Source organism: Pseudoliparis swirei, chromosome 6 (genome assembly GCF_029220125.1).
Source record: "Pseudoliparis swirei isolate HS2019 ecotype Mariana Trench chromosome 6, NWPU_hadal_v1, whole genome shotgun sequence".
Classification (NCBI taxonomy): Eukaryota; Metazoa; Chordata; class Actinopteri; order Perciformes; family Liparidae; genus Pseudoliparis; species Pseudoliparis swirei.
Window position 1 is genome coordinate 25,003,558 of NC_079393.1, and position 18,217 is coordinate 25,021,774.

The window sequence follows — 18,217 nt, forward strand, 5'->3', positions numbered from 1 at the left end:
TTTTCCTCGCTAACGTGCGATCAGTGGTGAATAAAATGGACGAGTTACGTCTCCGCCTCACTCACAGTAAAACTCTTTTGGACTGTAATGTCATGATACTCACCGAAACATGGCTACATGACGGCGTACCGGATAGCGCTATCGAGCAAGCCGGACGCTACACGCATCGAGCGGACAGATCAGCGGACGGCTCCGGGAAGACTAGAGGTGGAGGTCTGTGCATCTATGTGAACAAGGCTTGGTGTACAGACTCTGTTACTCTTGGGAGACACTGCTCACCTAACCTAGAGTTCATCATGGTGAAGTGCAGACCATTCTACCTGCCACGGGAGTTCACTTCCACCAGCTGCCTATATCCCACCGGATGCGAATGCGAAGCTAGCAATGAAAGAACTTCATGGGGCCATTAACAAACAGCAAACTCCACACCCGGAGGCTGCTTTTATTGTTGCGGGTGATTTCAATCACTCAAACCTGAAGACAGTACTCCCAAAATTCCACCAGCATGTCTTCTGCCATACCAGAGGAAACAAAACTCTTGACCATGTTTACACTAACATGGCTGCTGCCTACAAAGCGACCGCCCTCCCCCATCTTGGACAGTCGGACCATCTTTCTGTGTTCCTCAAACCCAAATATTTACCTCTCATCAACCGGGTTAGACCAACTGTGAGGACCATCAAGGTGTGGCCAGCGGGGACAGACTCAACACTCCAGGAAAAGTTTCTACACACGGACTGGTGTACGTTTGCCTCTCAAGCAACCTGTGGCTCACAGATTGATATTGACCGCTATGCTTCCTCTGTCTTAAACTGCATTACCACCACCATTGACGGCGTCACTACAGAGAAGCAGATCACCACGTACCCCAACCAGAAGCCTTGGATGAACAAGGATATGCGGCTCCTGCTGAAGGCCCGTAACACCAAGAGGATGAGCAGAGGCGTGTGTTTTGCGATTTTCCCAGCTGCTCCTGAATGCATCATCTCACTCTTCCGAGTAAGCTCCGGTTGCCAGCTCAGCAGCAAGCATGACTTCTTCTTCTCTCCCTCCCGCTCCCTCTTGCTCAGTGTGTCTCATGTATAGTGATCCCCCTGCCTCCCTTAATGATAACGATACATGCAACAAGTGTAGTTTATTTGCTAGGTTGGAGGCAGGTCTAAGTGGGTTAGATGCACGGCTTCCCGCCATCGAAGCTCAGACAGCTATGCTAGTTAGCCCGCCCTCTCCCGTAGCCGGCACGGAGCTACAGTCAGCTGATAGCTGTTCCCCGGCGGTAACCGTGCAGCTGGGTGGTTGGGTAACTGTTCGCAGGAGTAGTAAGTCTACACAGAAGCCCGCTGTGCACCAACCACTTCACGTTTCGAACCAGTTTTCCCTGCTCAGCGACACACCCGCTGAGGAACACACCCTGGTTATCGGGAGCTCTATAGTCAGGAACGTGAAAATAGCGAAGCCGCGGACCACAGTCGTGTGCCTCCCGGGGGCCAGAGCGGGCGACGTGGAGTCTTGTTTGAAACTGCTGGCTAAGGACAAGCGGAGATACAGTCAGATTGTAATACACGCCGGTGGTAATGAGGCCCGAGCCCGTCGGTCGGAAGTCACTAAAATTAATGTGGAATCGGTGTGTGCTTATGCCAAGACATTGTCGGACACCGTAATTTTCTCTGGCCCTCTCTCAAATTTGCAGACAGACGAATTGTATAGCCGAATGTCGTCTTTCAACCGCTGGCTGTCGAGGTGGTGCCCAGCGAATAATGTGGGCTACGTAGACAACTGGAAGACTTTCTGGGGAAAGCCTGATCTGATGAGGAGAGACGGCATTCATCCCACGTTGGACGGAGCGCGTCTCATTTCTGTGAATATGACCAAGTTGATCACCGGACTTAATCCATGACAACCCAGGGTTCAGATCAGGAACCGGGAGCAGAGTTGTAGTTTAACACCCTTCTCTGCTCTTCCATTCGAGCAGTTACCCACCCATGACTCTAGAGTAGAGACTGTGTCTGTCCCACGGCCACTTCAATTAAATAAATCAAAAGTAAGCAGAAGAGGAGTCGTACACAATAACCTTATACAAGTTAACACCATTATTTCAGCAGTGCAACAAAACAGGACTATTAAATGTGGTCTCCTAAATATTAGATCTCTGTCATCTAAAGCTGTGTTACTAAATGATTTAATATCAGATAATCACATTGATTTATGTTGCCAAACTGAAACCTGGCTGAGCCATGAAGTGTCAGGACCCCGGAGTCTGGAAGAAAACCCGGGTCGCTGTAGTGATAACCCACGGTTTACCCAGTGGGCAATTGAGGACCCAGATGCAGAGAGTACAGTCAAGAGTGTTTTATTTCCTCTCCGTCACAACGGAGTTTCACAAAATGTAAACGTGTCTTTAAAGCGGCAATAACGTGAACACAAGAGGTAGATCCAAAAAGGTATAATCCAAACGAAAGTGTCAAATCCAAAAAGGGTATAATACCAACAACGAGTCAAAATCCAAAAATGGTATAATCCCAACAAGAGTCAAAATCCAAAAATGGTATAATCCAAACGAGTCAAAATCCAAAACACGGAAGAGTAGCGAACGTTACGAGAGGATAACGAGGATCACTACGAATAATCAAACGTTGCAATGACGTGTCTAGCACACTGCCAGGTATTTATACCCTGGTCAAACAAAGTTAATTCAAGTGAAAACAGGTGTGGACCAGAAAGACTGACATAATGTCTTTCGGCCACCAGAGGTCGCCAAATGACCCCAGTGGCAAAAACAAAAATCCCAAATCATGACAGTACCCCCCCTCTTAGGGGAGTCTCCTGACGACCCCTGGGCGATCAGGATGCTTGCGGTGAAAGTCACTGATGAGGGAGTCATCAAAAATGTTCCGGGCCGGGACCCATGAGCGCTCCTCTGCGTTGTAACCCTCCCAGTCCACCAGGTACTGTAGCCCGCGCCCCGCCCGACGGGAGTCCAGCAACCGGCGAACTGTGAAGGCAGGCTGTCCACCCACGATGCGGGGGGTGGGAGGGGGCTTGGCAGCCGGGGCCAGAGGAGAGGACAGGAGGGGTCGCAGGAGGGAAACATGGAAAGAGGGGTTAATCCTCAGGGTGCGAGGGAGCTGGAGCTGGTAGGTCACCGGGTTGATCCTCCGGACGACCTTGAATGGGCCAATAAACCGAGGCGCCAGCTTGCGGGACTCCACTCGCAAGGGAATATCCCGTGCGGACAACCACACCCTCTGTCCTGGACGGAAGGAAGGAGCAGGTCGCCGGCGCCGGTTGGCCTGGGACTGGTTGGTCCTCGCGGTGCGCACCAGGTTCTGCCGGGCCTTCTTCCAGGTCGGCCTACACCTTCTCATGAAGTGTTGAACAGAGGGCACCCCAACCTCCTCCTCCTGCTGCTCTGCAAACAAGGGAGGCTGGAACCCAAACTGACATTGAAAAGGAGACAGATTAGTAGCGGAAGACTGGAGGGTGTTGTGTGCATATTCTGCCCACGGAAGACAGGAGCTCCAGGAGGATGCGTTGTCTGCCCCCAGTTAGGGATGGGCGATATGGCCTAAAATCCATATTGCGATATACATTGCAGCTATTGCGATACCGATATATATCACGATATATACTGTAAATCATAATAGAACCATTTCAGAACAGGTTACATAGACTCTAAGGAAAGCCAAACTGCTAAATGTATAAAACAAAAGAAGAAAGAAACTTAGTATGTCGTTTTGAGAACATTTATTGTGCACACATACAATTTTGAAATGAACATGAAATTAGTATAATACATTTTTTGAATAAAGAATACACTTCCAGTATAAGGGACATATATGTCAACTAAAGAACATGTTTACTTTCAAGTATAAAATTTCTTAACAGTAGTGCCATAGACAGTAAAAAGTGCAAAACCGTGCAGAACGCACCAAATGTAGGTAAAAAAGATGCAAAGAACAGAAAACAACAAATCTTAGGAATGGGAACTCACTGAGATTTTGTGTTTACACCGTTTTTCAGTTGTTACAGGTCTAAAGATTATTCGCCAGGAACACAAGCTTGTCCACAGTCTCTGGCTTCAACAGAGACCGATGGCATGTAACTATGTTACCACCAATGCTAAATGCCCTTTCAGAAGGAGCACTTGTGGCCGGGATGCAGAGATATTTCTGGGCGAGTCTTGCCAACCTTGGAAAATTAGTTTGGTACAGCCGCCACCAGTCCAGTGGGTCAGTCTCTCCATCAACCTGCATTGTCTGCAGGTAACTTTTCAGCTCCACTTCGATGGCCTTTCTGTCAGCGAGAGCGGCTGTGCCATCGGAGGCCTTTTTGAAAAAGCTTCCCAGGCTCCGTTTCACCCTCTTGGCTTGCCTCTCAACAGGTACATCAGCAGCTTCAGCACCGTCAGCTGCAACTTCTGTGTTTGTGTGTGGCTCTGTGACCATTGGAGCTTGCACCTCCAACAGTGACTGAATTTCTGCCACCGCTCTGGTCTTCATGAACTCCTGGCGGTTGTTAGGTTGTAATAGTTTATTTTGATATTGCACATGTACAGAGAGGTCTTATGCTTTAAATTAATACATATAGAAAGATATTATAACGGGAAATATTAGGGAGAATATTGATATTGTTGTTAATGTATTATGAAGCATAGGGGTAATGTCTACTCTATGCATATGTCGATGGCAAGAAGTAATGTTATGTATGTGCATGGAGTGAATGTTAGTCTAGTATTATTTTAGAACTGTTGGAGCCGGTTGAAGCCCGTGAAAGTGACTCAGACAATAGACGGGACTTTTATTGTGAAAGTGACTAATGCTGACAGAATGGTGGACGGAACTTTTGTTGTGAAAATACTTGACCGGGGATGACATCTTGACCGGGGGATCATGACATTCGACCCCTCATTGTTCTAGTGAGACTTTGAACCAACGAGAAGGTGTTAAGGGTGGGACTAACCTGTGAGAATAGGTGATTGGCTGATGTTGTTACTAAAACACGATGCATTTGGGAACTCGCTCTCTTTCGTCCTGATGCCGGTTAGGCAGCAACACTTGTTTCTTGAAGCATTGTACCTGCGGAGCCTCGCATCATCACGGAACCCACGATCGTGAGCTTTGGATTATTTGTTAAACTTTCGTTTATACTCCTTGCCATTAAATACTGTTAAACTTGATTCATCGTATCCAGTCCTGATTTTCCATCGAGCGCGAGGTGCCCCATGACGACTCTCTAACTCTTCAATTGGAAACCACGAAGAAATGTTGGAGCGCGCCTCGTGTCTCTGAGAACCTGAGGGAACTCCACGCCGCTCCAGGCGAGTCGGCCGACTACAACACACGGTACGCAGTTCCGGTTTGTTCGAATTCTGCATAGCTTACTACAGAGATATTAGCGTGTGGAGCGGTGGGGAGCGAACTCAGAGACAAATTTAAACTATTGTACCGTCGAAACACGACGTAGGGCACAAGCCAGACCGGGGAGTTTAACAAACAATCCTCGCTGTGTGTTTGTTTGTCTTTCTATTGTGCGTTCCTCGTAATCGTTTGTCTCACTCCTTCCACGTGAATTGTTTCTCTTTTCTTTTTACGTTCCTCGCTGTGTGTTGGTTTGTCTTTCTATTGTGCGTTCCTCGTAATCGTTGGTCTCACGCCTTCCACGTGAATTGTATCTGTTTTCTTTTCCGTCGTTCCTTGTGTGATTGTAGAGATTTGTTCCACTCTTTTCACGTCTTTCTACGCGGTACCTTGTTGGAGTGTGTGTGGCCTTGTTTCGAGTGTGTGTGGCCACGTGGAGAGTGTTGCCTGTGTGTGCGCGTTACATCAGGTGTGTCGCTGCTGCAACAGCGTTTGTGTGTGTGCTTAACGTTTATTTAGTGCATATTTTTTGTCATATTGTGCGCTCCTCGTTGTTCGTTTGTTTTGTGAGTAACACGTTTTTGTAGACAAGACTTGCGGCTAGTTGATGTGCAAGAGAAGTTAGTACTACAAGCAGGACCAATATAGTGGCTGTCAAGTTGCAGTGTAGATGTTCGGGTCTTATGCTGACAATTCTGATAAGTGTGCAGTTGCGTGGCAGTTCGTGGACAAGGATCATTACCCCCATTGTGGCCTAGAGGTGTGACTGTAGCATTAGCTTGGTAGTTTGGCGCACATAGTTTAATCGGACGAAGACGACGCGGGGTCTCACTAAGACCACGCTAGATATCTAATATAATATCCTAAGTTAGTGCGTGAACGTTGCTATTTACGAGATTAAAATTACATAACGTAAGCTAGGCGGACGTCGACGAACGTCGCAGTTACAAGATCATTAGACCGCATAAATCAGTGAGGTTGCTCGTGTCTGTGGTTTTAGCCGATTCACAAAAGGGGACCCTCTGATCCACTTGGATACGAAAAGTACAGCGTGTTTTTGTTTTATGTTTGTCCTGTGTTAAATCCACCATTTTGTGTTAGCTGAGAGGAGGGACATTTTGGCCCTGTTCGACCACATGTTGTGGGGGTTGTAAGACATTTACATAACTTAGGACGCCATTACACATTCGAGGTGGCGCCGACTACTGCTTGTGGAAGGAGGCGTGCTAAGGATTACCTGTTGAATAGAGTTTCTTGTTGTTTGATTAATATTGCCATTTTGGGATTACAGTGGATTGCTTGATTTCGCATTATTGCTTGTTTGTGGAGTAGTTTGTGTTTTATCAGTTGCCTTTGACAGATTGTCGATTTTTGAGTTTCAATTATTGACGTTTGCCTTGTGTTATTGATTTATCATTGCTTTTCCGTGGATTGGCGTTTTTGGATTTCTGTGGTTGTCTTATTCATGACTGGCAGTGTTGCTTAAATTAACAGCTTCTATTATTTCACAGAAGATACAACATTTGGTTCATATAACACCGTTTTCCCATAGTTTGATGGTTAAATTTTTTTCCCATTTATAAATTACCATTTATTTGTATGCGGTTAAAATTTCACTGTATAACTATTGGTTACCTAATTTGTATTTGTCCCAACTGCACCGCACCCACAATTAGACACATAGTGTAGGATAAATTTTCTTTCAATTTCTTTCGAAAAATCGATTGACGATTTTTTGAATGATTTTGATCTGAAATTTTTTAGGATTTTCCTGTGCTCTACATTTACATTTCCTTACATATATTAAGCCTATCAGTACCTGATCCCTTTAACAATGTCAGAATCGACGTCAATCAACACCCCTGTCACTTGGATAGAGAACGTTCTCTACGCTGCCATGAATATGGTGGAGAAAGCCGACAGACTGCACCACTACAAGAAGCTGAGGAAGCATGTACAGGAATGGTATGCAGAGGGTTTACTGGATATAACGACCCTGGAGGGGCCCACCGAAGAACAGAAACTTACACTCATGAGAGTGCTTAAACTCCGTGTCAAAGCAGCAGAAGACCAGAAGCAAGAGAAGAAGTGGTTCCGATCCCGACCAGCAGAGAGCGCCAAAGCCAATGACGCTGTGGTGCAAGCGAGACGTCTGCTGCATGGTATGGCAATCCATGAGGACACCAAAGCAAGGCAGCTTCAAGCCCAGCAGCAAGGAACAGCACCCCCGAACGTCCCCAAAGAAGAAGCTCCCCTGATTGGAACCTGGATCAGAACTGCACTGGATAAAGAAGCAGCCCCGGAACCAAGCCTGGCCCCCACCCCCTCCATTTACCCCAACATAGAGCAGTACCCTCCCCCATATGCAAATAGCACACCTAGGAGAGATGACTCCCACTTTATGGCCCCAGTAGTTGAACTAAAAGGAGGCAGAGTTGAGTTTGAGTACAGCACAGACCTCACTGCAGACAGCACAGACACCACAGACCTACGTAGCGTGGTCACACAGCTACATAAGGATTTAGCTGAGTCCAGGACAAGGGAGCGACAGCGAGAGGAGGAGGGAGAAAGAGTTAGACGTCAGGAAGAGGAGAGGGAGAAAGTTACAGTACGTGAGAAACAGCGAGAAGAGGAGAGGAGAGAAGAGGAGAGGAAATACGAGGAGAGGAGAGACGAGGAGAGGAAGAAAGTTGAAGAAAGTTGGAAAAGAAAGGAAGAGATGAGGAGAGGGAGAAAGATGAGCAACAGCTTCACAGGAGAGAACAGGCAAGGAGACACAGGGAGGAGATGGAGTCACAGCTGATTAACTCAACACAGATTGAAAGGGAGCTTGGCAGGTGGAGTGCAGACAGCGATAGCACACCACTTTTACCATCCAGAAAGGTTATTCAAGAGGAATTGCCCCGCCATCCCCTGCTCAGCCCAGAGCCCAGCCACAGATGCCACTGGAAGCTAGATGCAATTGAAAAAACTCCTTTTCCCCCATTAGTGCTGCATCGAGCCCCACCCCCAGTACAGACCCCCCAGCCCCATCCTCCAGCTCATCAAGATGTCCCGCTGTTCAGAGCTCCACCGCCCCTTCCTCCAGCCCAGCAAGATGGCTCGATGCTTAGAGCTCCCCACCCCTACCCCCCGGCCAATCCACATGTTTTGACACCTAGGACCACCCTGCCCCCATGTCTACCCCAGACCTATCAGTCCTGCCCCTCAGCCCCTGCAGTCAACAATGGAGCTGCATTCATGAGTCTGCCCTCTGCACCACAACACCCGATGCAAGACTTATCCCAACAATTGGACTTCAAGGGCACATTGAACGTGCCTACAAGCTGGACCAGAGAACTAGGCCCCCTCGGAGAGCCAAGCAGACTCCGCCAACAGATGACTTCCAGCATCAACTACGGACATACAAGCCCCCATGCAAGACCGCTGCCACAGACAGAGAGCCCCCAAAACAAAGCGGAACAACAACAAATCCAAGCCCCACTCATCACAACAAGCACCGGTGTCACCCAGTACAAGCCGTACGGCCCAAGGGATATGCACTACATCACGGACCAGCTGCCACCCATATCGAAAGGAGGAGTCCCCTGGATAAAGGCACTCGACGCTGCCACCACCGGGATCCCCTTGGCAGTCGGAGACATGAGGGCAATCCTGGCAAAATGCTCCTCGCTGAGAGAGCTAGAAGACCTGGAGAGAGATGCTGGCTGCTCGTCTGCCAATAACAGCCAAGATGTGGACACTGTCAACATACACCTGTTCGCTGCCATCAGAACACGGTGGCCCTTTACCCCCGACATGGCCAACCTGTCTGCCATCAAATTAAGACCAGATGAAGACGGTGATACCTACATATCCCGATCAGCAGAAGCCTGGGAAGCAGCTACAGGCACCAGACACGACAGAGATTCCACCTCTATGAATATATGGAAGGAAGCGGTGATAAAAGGACTTCCACCCAAACTCACCAAAGAAATGTACCGGACGGTGGGCATCAAACATGTCACCTATGAGATATGGAAGGACTACATGAGCCACTTCATTGCCGAACACCTCGAAGATGAACAAGAGGAGAAGGCAAACAACGAAAAGATGGCCACAAGACTGTTAAAGCTACAACTAGCAGAAAAAGACACCGACGCTTTTTAAAAACCGACAGACACAAAACAGATGGCTCTTTTCAAAATTATTTTCAACCCAAATTTTTTTTGGGGAAAAGAAAAAAATTTTAAACCAAAATTTTTCAAAAATTTTTAAAAATAAAATTACCTGTTTTTACAAAAGGAAAAAAAAGGGGTTTTTTTTTTCGTTTTTTTTAAATTTTTTACGAAAACTTTGGCAAAATTTTAAAAAATTTTTCCCCGTAAAATTAAAAGGGTTTTGATAAAAAATTTCCCCCCCCCCTTTGGTCGGAACAGTTAGGGTTTTCTCAAAACTGCTAAAATAAGCAAAAGAATCTGTTCCTTAAAACCAGCCTGAAAATGTCAACATAACCTGTTCCCAATAAAGGGGCCTTTCCCCAAAATCCAATTCTCAAATTAGGAATTGAAAGTTTCCTATACCATACCGAACCTTTGCATCAGCTTTACGCCTCACAAGCTGAGTTCTCTTATTCTAAGATGTTCCAGCCTGTCCACTAAACTCCATGTTCTAAGACAGTCTCTGATTTCCACCTATAGTATGTTAGGACACAGGCATTACATTGCACCTGGATGTTTCATGAACCTGATGCATTCATATGCCCAAGCTGTATGTTACTGTTAAATGCCCAACTGAATTCCACTGCACAAGACAATGTTGCTTCCTACCAAGATTTAAATGGGGATACCTGATTACCCTTTAAAAGGCATCAGACACAAATACAAGATGTCATAATCTCAATCAGAATACCTGTTATCACACTTTCCCCGTCGCAAAGCTGAATTTGCGTCGAAGCTATGTGCCTGCAAGGACTAAAAGTGGATTTTCACAAAAGGAGAGGACAGACTGGTCCCAAACCAATTGATGGCTCAAAGAAGACGAGAGATCTTATGACAAAATCTTCAACTAACCATGATTATGTTGCTTGGACAAAACCTGTCATAAATGTTCTAATGGAAAAAAGCTGATGTGGACCGCAGATCTCGTGCTTGATTTGCACAATGGTACCCACTTTTTCCACTAAACTGTTTGTGGGTATTCCGAACCCCACAGAAGCAATTTCACAAAGAAATTCAAAAATTGTGGGAAACTTCTCACCACTCCTCCGATGCCCACATCACCCATTGACCTGTGGAAGGGATCTGAATTGCATGGATCGTGATGCCCGCCGGCCTCTACCTGGCCCAGGGGATGTCTTGGACCTAAAGGCCTGACTTTAATGTTCATGAGCCCGTCTCGACCCAGGATAAGTAGCTCATGATATTTCATGACCGATCCAAGGATCACTGTACTGTCAAGATCAGGACGAACCATGGATGACACTCATGAGTATGTGGATCCTATACACACAACTCCCTATGTATGAACCAAACAAGTGGGACAAAAGGATGGGTGACATTGAGTCATCAGAGGAGCCATATTGTAGGAAAAGGTGTGAAGTGATGCATCTAAACATACCAGGAACGAGTTCTGATGACCAATAGAGCATAAAGCAGTGTCATCAACATATGTCTTGTTCCCAGATAAGCGTCTCAAATGGGTTTCAAATGCTTCTTTAGAAGCTGTAATAAATGAATATTCAAGTCCTTCTTTTCAGAAGGACTTTTCCCCAAATTATTAATAATTGGGTGATTCCAATGGCTGATGACAAAGACTCCGAAATCATTACAAGAGAGAAAAGATTGTGTGTGTTTTTGTTTTCAGAGGGATATGTTTTGAGAGATAATGCTCGTCCTAATCTCCCTGGAGATCGATGGATGCACTGGACTAACTAAAGGCTTCGAAACAACCCCCCCCCCCCCCCCCCCCCCCCCCCCCCCCCCCCCCCCCCCCCCCCCCCCCGGGGGGGGGGGGGGGGGGGGGGGGGGGGGGGGGGGGGGGGGGGGGGGGGGGGGGGGCCCGGTTTACGGTTTTTTTTGGGTTAAACAAAAAAATGTTTTGGAAATAATTTCCCCTGGAAACTTAGCCAAAGGGTTTCCTTTGGTTTTCCCCCTTTTGGCTCGGCAAAAATTAAAAGTGATTTTTTCGCCCCCCCTGTGCTTTTTTTTGTTTTTTCCGAAAAGGGGAGCACTCATTAAAAAAGGTTGTGGTTTACTCTTTATAACCGTTTAAAAACGGCAAAAACCTGGGACTGGAGTCTGGGATGGCTCCCCAGGAAAGGGGCAAATGAGCCTTTAAAAATTTCCCAGGGAAAGGGTTAGCCAGTTAAGACAAAAAGCTGCCAATTTCTTCCCCCCGGGCTTGGAGTTGTCCCTGAAAATTTTTAAAATTGAAAAAAATTAAAAATTATTAAATTTTTTTAAAGGCCCCTTCCGACTTTAAAGGTTGGGGTGCGGGTTCCTGTCTGGGGCAAAGGACCAATATTAAAAAAAAGATTGGGGTTTTTTTTTTCGGGGGGGGCCCTTGAAGGGAAAAATTTAATTTTCGTTTGGGGTTTTTTTCCTTTGGAATAGAATTAAAAAGTTTCTTTGGGTTTAAAACCACTTTTTTCCCTCATATGCCGGGGTTTCAAGGGTTTTCCAAAAAAACCCTTTTCTTTTTTGGGACGGGCCTTCGGGGTTTTCAGCATTGTTCCCCCAATTTCTTTAAACGGGCCCCCCCTTCCCCCCTTTTAATCCCCAAAAATTAAAACGAATTAAAAAATTTTCAACCCCCCTTTTTAATTTGTTGCCCTTTAAATTTACCCTTTTTGGGGAAATTTTGTAGGGCCCGGCCAAAATTAAATTTCCGGTCTCCTGTTGTTTAGCTTTTGAAAACCTTAAAAGGGTCCCCAAAAAAATTTTTTTTCTGGGATAAGATGAAACCACCGGGAAGTTCTTGTTAAAAAAGGAAATTTGGGGGTTTTTTGGCCCTTAAGATTTGGTAGACCAAACCCAAGTTTTCCACCTGGGAAGCAGTCTTCTGTGAAATTTTCATTTGAATTTAAAAGGTGTTGGATTTGGCAGGGGGGGCACCCCACCTGGGGAACTTCACCGGGAAAAGGGACACCGGTGCTTTACTTTCACCCTTTGGGGGTTTTTCAGGTCGGGTCCAATTTTGGCCTCGGGCTGGACCCCCTCCGGCTGTCGAGGGGGTTTTTTGGGAAAGGCCGGTTTCCGGGTTGTTGCCTTTTAAAGGGGGCCGATGGGCCCGGTTCAAAGGGTCAGGGAGATGGGGTGGGGTTTTTTTCATTGGCCCTTTGTTCCCTTGTTTCCGCCCTTGGGGGCGCCCCTTTCTTTGGGGCCCTTCCCAGGCATAAAAAGGGGGTTGGGGGAAAAGTTTTAAAAGGAAATGGAAACCAAAAAAGTGGGCTTCCTTGGGCCCTTGATTTAAAAATTTTTTTTTCTAAAATAATTTAAATCTTTCCCTAGGTTGGGTTTCCTTTTAAAAAGGTGGGAGGAAATTTAAAAACCCGTTTTGGGGGGTTTTTTAAAAAGGGCCCTTTTAACGGATTAATTAAATTTCCCAAAACTCCCTTTTTTATCTTTCGGGTTAGAAAAAGTTGCCCTTCTTGGCCCTTGCTAGGGTTTGTTTATTCAAACCCTATAGGTTGGGTGAAAAAGGGGGTTTCTTTTTGTAAACGGGATTTTTCTTTGAAAGTTCAGGAAAAAAAATGCCCTGGGGGTTTTTCCTAATTTAAATTTTTTCCACTTTAACATAAATTTAGGCAAAATTTTCTGGTTGCAAGTTTTAAAAATTTTTCCTTTACAAATTTTCCCCTCTTTTCAAATTCCCGGGATGGGAACCCCTTTCGGGTTTTATTTTCCCCTTTATAACTTGCCCCAGGGGGTTTGGCCCCCTAAGTTGGCTATTGTTTTTTCCCGTTCCCTGTTTAAAGCTTTTGCCATTTGGGTGAATGGCTCCTGAAATATTTCCCCTTCCTTGTTAAGGTCCCTAAAGGGGAAAAGGTTTTGGGTTAAAACGGGGGCCCGGGGGCAAAACCCTATTTCAAGGGCCCCTTCCTCCCCCTTTAGGGAGGGGAATTTGGGGTGGTTTTTTCATTTCCCCCAATCCCCCTCTTAGATCTTCCATCCTAGGGAAGAGGGTCTGTGTTTTTAAATCTGTAATGTGCAGGTGTCGGGGAAAAAGAGGGGGTTGAGAGTGGTCAGGGGGGGGTCTTGCATCCTAGCGGGTGGTGAGTAGCAGGTTGGCATCCTGATAACCATTTGCATCCGGCCCCCCTTTTTGCTCCTTTCTTCCCCTTTTTTTTCCCGTCATTCCAAACCTTTTTTTGGGCCCTTTCCCCCTTTTTTTTCCCTTTCTTTCCTCTTTTTTTTCCTGTTTTTCCTCTTTTCCGGGTTTTTCCTCTTCGGGGGCCCTTTAAAATTCCTGGTTTTCAACTTAATTTTCCATCGTCCTTCGGGCCCTTTTTTTCCCCTTTTTTTCCATTGTCGGCAGGGCCCTAAATTCACATGATTTCCCTTTGGGCGGGGCACCCCGGGGGTTAAAACTTTTGCTTTTCCCAGGGGCCCCTTTAAGTTTTTGGGGCCTTTGGGGGTTGGCCCCCAAAATTCGGGGAGCCCTCGTCCTAAATTTTTCACTTTTGTGTTTTTTAACCCCTGTTGGAATGGGGGAAAATTTCAAGTGGTTCAATGTTGACCCCCCTAAAATTGTAATTTAATTTCATTTAAAATTTCCAACCTGGTTTAATTCCAAATTTTTTTTAACCCTGAGTCCCCCGCCCGGGTTCCAAAAAATGACTCTCACGGCCCCAATTCTTACCAACCAAATTTTTCTTTTCGGGTTTTCAATTTTTTCCCCAAATACTCTAAAATTTTCCCCAAGGGCAGGATTGTTTTTCCTCCTCTCTGTAACCCGGGGCTTAGGGGAAAAACCCAAAAAGCCCCTTTGGGTTTTTAACCATCATTGAAGAATTTTTGTTTGTTGCACATCCCTGTGTTGGGCTAACTTTTCCTTAATGTCCCCAGTTTTTTTAATGTTGCTTTTTTAAAAATTTAATTTTTGGTTAAAAGCTGACCCCCGACATTCACTCCTTGGGGCCACCCTGCCAGCCCCCTTTTTTTTTTGCTCCCAAAAATTTTCTCTGCAACCTTTTGGGGATTCGCCCCGGGGGATGTTTTTCGTCAATTTTTTTGGGGGGGTTAAAGGGGTCGGGTGTGGGTTTAAGGTGGAAAGTAAATTGACCGGAAATTCTAAAAAATGCCCAATCAAAACCCCTCCTTTCAAAAACCATTTTTAAAAGTTGGACATTTTTTCAACCTTTTTTTTGGGGTCGGGTGCTGTTAAAACTTGAAATGTAAATGTAACAAAAAACTTTAAAATTAAAGTTTATTTTTAAAAAATTTTTTTTTTTTTTTCCCAATTTTCAAAACCGGGGCCTTTTCTTTGGTTAAAAAAAATTAAGGGAAATTTAAAAACAGTCAACACCCTTTTTTTTAAATTTTTTTCCGTAAAAAAGGGAAAAACGTTATTTTTAAAAACAAAAAATTTAAGAAATAAAAATTTTTCAAGCAAAACTCCTTTAAACTGTTGGGGCTTTTCTTAACACCAAAACTTTTAACTACGTAAAGGGAGAAAAATTTTTTTAAAAAACAAAACCCAAAAATTTTTTTAAACCGGTTTGTTTCTTGTAAAATCAATTTGAACCAAGGAATTTTTATTAATAACCACTATTTTTCCAAAAAACAGTAAACCCAAAACTATCCTTTGAAACCGACTAAAATAAAAATTAAAAAATAAAAACTCAGTTTTGAAAGGGTGATGAGAAATCAATTACTCGTAAGCCTAACGGCATTTACTGTAATAATAACCACTATTGTTTATCAGAAATCAATAGTAAACCCAACACTATATCTTCAACACTGGCAATAGTACTCAAAGAAAAATATCTCTTAAATCCAAATTGTCAAAAATGTGTTGGTGAAAACAGCAGCAGCATGTAACTCTGGTGTGTCGGATGTAATTTCCAACCAACCACACGAAACCCTTAATCCCCGGCGCTAATCCAAATCGTAATGGCGTCCTCTACTATGCCAATGTGTCTCACCCCCACTGACCTCGTGTCTTCTCACAAAGGAACAAGAAAAAATTTAGTTTGACCTGGCCCTTGGTTAATCCGACTCGCACTTTTTACCCCATGTACAGTATTAAAACAAAAAATTAGCACGTTGATCTGATCATAATAAGTCGGCCTAATTATTGAAGAACGGTGTACAGATCTATTTATTGGCCCCATATCAAGGCCCATTTTCCAGGTTTAGGAAATTAAGTAATTAATGTATTCCAGGGAGCCCTCGTCCTCTCCAGTACACTTGCCTATAACAACCATGCTATGGTTTAAAAAACTATATCTACAGTTTGTTCCATCCTTAAGGGATGCTGGTGACGATTTAATTGGAATCGTACGCGTGTTTTAACTCTATCTCTATGGGAGCCATCGGAATCAGTCACACATCAGTTCACCCTTTAGTCCACAAAGTGTCTTGAAATAAGTTACGCATGTTGTCAGTGTCCCCATGATCAGTGTTCTCTCTACTATGTGTGTGTCTAAGCATGTGTCTCAGCATGTGTCTCAGCATGTGTCTCTAATATTAACTGGACCTCCGATGTGTGTGCAGTTCTTTACATGTTCTCAAATGTGGAGTAATGAAAGTGTTAATTTTGTGTGTGCACCCAGTCCGTAGCCTCAACCTCTGCCTTCACCATTGTTCTTCTCTGTGCCTCCACTCTGGACCAACACTGTGATGTGGAGCTGCGGTGTCAACGACTGCATACAATCTGCAACTCTGGTGTTCATTCACGAGCCGCTGCTACTCCTTGCTTCTCTGCATCGATCTCCAAGCCTCCTCAGCTGGGTCTTCACGAACCTCAATCTCGTGTTGCAGGCAGTCCCTCAGGATCTCAGATCTCATCTTGTATCAAGGAGGAGTTAAGGGCACAATGTCTTTGGTCCCTGGTGGCGAGTAGGGATGCAGGACTTTGAACCAAAGTCTCCACTGCTGGCTGTTGTCATGCAGAGGTGTGATGTCATCATCATCTACTCTGTCCCACCGGACCCTTTGCTTCCTGTTCAGTGTCTCTTTAGTCTCCAGTTGAATCATTGGGTGACTAGTGGGTGTGGCACATTTCTGTTCAGTGGATACAGTTCGCTGTCAGCTGTTGGATCTGGGCACGCCTAATTTTGTGTCTCTGGTCCAGGCCTGGTGCCGTGGATCACTATTGCCTTGTGGCTGTGGCTATGTGTTGGGTGCTTGTTATGGCGGGGTTAGACATTATGAGAGTACTGAAGTGGTCCTGACTGAGACTGCTTAACCCTGTGGTGGATAAGGACAAAAATTAGCCCGATGTCCAGCCTGACTATAATTAAAAATTTATTAATACTCGTCTAAAGCCTCCGTTGCCCCAGTTGTTACCCCTCTTACTCCTGAACGGGCTTCTTTTACGCATATTCTCTCTATTGTGGGCCCCATTTATGGGCTGCTGACCCGCCTGTTGCGGGACATAAGGTTTGAGGGAACTAAGCTTGAAGCGGTGCAAACGTGGCTTGCTGTGGCTGTTGATAGATCAGTGCTTATGGATTTGGAGGAGGAGCTGGATACGGGACTTAAGGTCCATGTAGTTGTGCTGCTGTCTGCTGCACTGTGGCTTGTGCCATTTACTTCTGCTTTGGTCAGGTCATCTTTTCTCTGCTCTGTTTATTTTTATCTGTTTGTCGTCTGACCTGAGCTTCCCAGTCATAGAAGTTCATGTACTTTAGTCCTATCCCTTTCAGTTCGGTCTGTATGGTCACAGTCACTGATGATTCTATTGATAACCTAAAAACTGTTCAGTCATGTTATCTTCAAGGAAATCTTTCCCTAGTTTGTCGTTCTACAACTCTCTGATTCTACCTAAATAAGCTGCTCATCCCTCACCATCAAATGGTGGCATCATCATTATCTTAGAAACATCAACCTTTTTCTCAGTTTTTTCTTTTATTATTTTTATCTGAACTGCTAAGAGAGATGCCTTGTGGCTGAAAAAACAAAATAAACTGCAGTTATGCTTGAAAGGGGTCAAATCTTTAAGAGAGACTGAGGAAAAAGTATACTAAAAATATAAAATAGATGACTATATAAAATAATAAAGGGGATCAATTTAAAACTGAATAACCTACAACCTTTGAATTAGAATTCTCAATTTACCGACCAATGCTAGCGGTCAACTGATTAGTTAATTTAAAGAAAATTAAAAATTTGGCAAAACAATGCATTTCTTTAAAAATCATTTCAAAAGTAAAAGATGGTCGCACACTCTACTAATTAATAGTTATCTTCAAAAGGAATTCTTCCGTTACTGTTCTTGCTCTGTTCTGCTCTCATCTTGGCTCGCTCTGGGTGCCTGCAGTGGAGAACGGCTCGCGCAGCTAAGTGGGGAGGGGAGGGGCTGCTGTTCTGTGAAGGCGCGTGCTTTCTCCGCGGGCGCAGCTCTGCTGATCTCCCCCTCCTTTCTGCTCTTGTATTTTTTGCCGTGTTAAGCCGAGTTACCTCGTTGTTTCTCAGTATCCTCAATCTCAATCTCGTAACTGCTCTTAAACGTAGTACACAATTGCCATACAATGTGTTCTTACTTGACAACGTGCCTTTCAGAACAATAAATCCTCATGTATCACTCATGCAATTCAACAGACCAGAGCTTGCGTTGACACCGTGAGGTTTCGACTTTGCTCTGTTGATTCCATTTTGACAACATTTATTCACCTTGACAACATTTATTCTCCACCGGTATTCAACATTCATTCA

At 45.0% G+C, this 18,217-nt stretch overlaps 1 long non-coding RNA gene across 1 annotated transcript; it reads left to right on the top strand.

The window, feature by feature from the left end:
- The first annotated feature begins 3,967 nt into the window (after positions 1-3,967).
- LOC130195566 (uncharacterized) lies at positions 3,968-5,176 on the top strand. Its single transcript, XR_008832088.1, has 2 exons — positions 3,968-4,262; positions 4,382-5,176. It is a non-coding gene; the product is annotated as an uncharacterized LOC130195566 (long non-coding RNA).
- The last annotated feature ends 13,041 nt before the right edge of the window (positions 5,177-18,217 follow it).